Genomic DNA, 3061 nt, shown 5'->3' on the forward strand with positions numbered 1-3061 from the left:
CAATTTTTTCTACACTATTGCTTAACTTTAAACTAATGATAAGATGGCGAGCCCTCAACGCCGAGGTGCCACAGCCAACTTTTTCTATGGTCTCTGAAGGCGTGTGGCTCCATCTAGCCGCAGGCGGACTACTACAAGTTATTAAAATCTCTCGACGAGGCTCTTCATATAATCACGATCGAACTTCACTTACAGGTAAGTTCGTTTGATCGTACAATTACTGATTAATTTGCATTTTGTATTGATGTAATGAGTGACATCGAAAATTTCCAAGAGAATCTAAACGACTGATCGATGGCTATTGAATCTTTCGATTATTTTCAATTGACGGAGAGAAATATTCAATAAAAATTACGTATCTTTTCCGTAATTCCGGAGCGAAATGTGGTTGTAGGAAATTTTACGGAACTATCACGGAATTTTTCCGGAGCGTTTAGTAATTTTTATCTGAATCTCCTGTGAAAAATTACGATACCGTCACTTAAATGTTCTGAGTCGATTCCGTACTCGGTGAGCGAACTATGAGTTCCGTAATTTTTACTGAACATTTCTCTCCATGTTGATGAGATAATTAGTTATTACTCAGTCTCCCCGATAACCTATCAAAGTTGAACTGAACGGATAAATAAAATGGGCCAAAACTTCTAGAAAAAATCCAGAGTGTGTTGATTTGCTGCTCGAAAACGTGTTGAAAATATCGAAATTATAGTTTTCTTCACTTCTGACTAATACTATAACCGTCTAGTTCAGCCATCGAAAACTCGGGAAACTACGGATTATGCCCTGAATATCTTAATAAATACTTTTTTCTTCAAAATCCCATGAAAAAAGGAAGATTGGGTCGTCAATCAGCAGGCGTCTTTCGGCAATCTCGTCCTTTCAAAATAATAAAAAATCACGGCAGTGGAATGAAAAAACCCTTTGACCACCAACTTCGGAATGCGATCGAATCTATAAGTGAGATATTAGCAGTGAAAAATAACACATCCGATTTATATCTCCAATTTCAAGTAGAATCAACGTAAAGGTTAAGATTATGAAAAATATTTTCAGCTGATTAGTGATGGCAATTCATGCAGTGCTTAATTCTTGAACAATGTAGCATAAAATATTATATCATATCATATGTATTCCCACTGAAACACTGTTAAAATGGTTCAGACTTCCATGGTTCCATGTGATTTTCAAACAATCTGGATTTTATTAATTTAGTAAATTCTCAACCTTGAATGTTTCTAGCTGCTCAAATAAATAAAATAAATTTTAATCCATATGTATATTTTTTTCCATAAAAGAATGGGACCTTCCCCCCACCCTTCCCGGAACCACCGTTCTGCGGCCATAAAAATTAGACGAGGACAGACATAATGACCGATGTCCCCAAAAATGAAGACTAGAGCGACCAAAGCACACTATGTGTCGCTCCAGGGAGCCAATTCTCGAATTGAAATCGTACGTTCGACTTCGGCAAGTCGTATGCGACCTCCCGAAATCGAACGCACGATTTCAACTCGAGAATACACTTCCAGCCATCATAAACATGAACGTTTCGAGTCTTCCTCAGATCTTTCTTGATCTTCATCAGTCCAATAACTAACAACACCAGAGCGACATTGGAACGACTAGAGTCGCTCGAATTTTTATGACTATATACCGTCCATGAGACGACCATGGTCTTCTCTGTGTCTTCCGGTGTCGCTAAAGATGTATTGAAATATCGTAGTGATTTGGAAGACATAAGAAAGATTCAGAATGACTAATTTTTCAACTCGGGAGATGACTGAACGGCTGTGTACTACCTGAGTCTAACTGACTGACTGACGACTAAACTGAACTGATAAAAGTTCGTAAGCCACGGAAAGTCCATAATGGAAAACCTTATTATTTTGTACACATTCGACCAGAGACCAAAGGGTAGGGAGCTCGAAGTGATCGAGTTGGCGATAAACGCAAAAGAGAATCTGTACGCGAAAAACTCCCGAATTTATAGGTTTCCAAAAGGTGGGAAATGGAAGGAGAGCCGAAGCCTAATGCTCAAGATAGAACGAGAACACTATACTCGTCACGTTATGATACGTAGGGAGATCATACATGGAGAGAAATGTTCAGTAAAAATTACGGAACTCATAATTCGCTCACCGATTACGGAATCAACTCAGAAAATTTAAGTGATGGTATCTTAATTTTTCACAGGAGACTCATGTAAAAATTACGGAATGCTCTGGAAAAATTCTGTGACAGCTCCGTAAAATTTCCTACAACCACATTTCGCTCCGGAATTACGGAAAAGATATGTAATTTTTATTGAATATTTCTCTCCGTGCAGGCTAAAACGTAGCAACTGTCCAGCGCTAGGCGCAGAACAAAAAATAATAATAATGAGTACGCAAACTCGAGAATGCGTAGCGCTTGGTTCATGACAAATCTAAAATTAAATTCAACAATTAAACTGGAATTTCAGGCGGTTATTCGGCCAGATAGATTCTATTAAGTATGTTTTTCTCTCTGAACTGTATTCTCAAGGATTCTTGGGATAAAGATGCATAAAATAACAACTAATCGAAAACGCAGAAACATTAACTATCGAGACAAAACACAAAATTACTATCCATAAACGTAAATGGCCCTGGCAATTCACACGATTACAACGGCCATTATTGGTCGTGTGAACTTTCACCGAAACCCTAAAACTAACCTATCTCTTCCCAACTAATCTATCTACTGAGTGGCAGTATCTCAACTGCCCACGTACGAAAAAACGAATGGGCCGAGCTTGGCCCAAGCCCGGTGGCCGGCCTGCCGAACTTCGGGACCCGTTCCTCAACCGGGACCGCGCCGGACTTGGTTGAAACCTGGAATGATAACATCGGGCCAGGTCTGGGCGCCCATCTCGGCCCAGATTTTACTCTTCAGATTTTACCCTTATGATTCCACCCCTATGATTCCATTCTCATCATCTCACCCTTGCGATTTAATCCTTACAGTTACACCAACGGCTGGAGCCCAATGACCAAGCTCCGGGCCACCGCTGGCTAAGGCTTGGTTATCGAGCTCCGGCATA

At 40.0% G+C, this 3061-nt stretch overlaps 1 protein-coding gene across 1 annotated transcript in view; it reads right to left on the bottom strand.

Annotated features, from left to right (window-relative positions):
• Nucleotides 1-3061, bottom strand: part of LOC107040375 (paired box protein Pax-6) — a 91866-nt gene that overhangs the window by 78535 nt on the left and 10270 nt on the right. The window lies entirely within an intron of this gene.

The sequence above is a fragment of the Diachasma alloeum genome, unplaced genomic scaffold (genome assembly GCF_001412515.2).
Source record: "Diachasma alloeum isolate Michigan unplaced genomic scaffold, Dall2.0 Dall_scaffold_00328, whole genome shotgun sequence".
NCBI classification, from domain to species: domain Eukaryota; kingdom Metazoa; phylum Arthropoda; class Insecta; order Hymenoptera; family Braconidae; genus Diachasma; species Diachasma alloeum.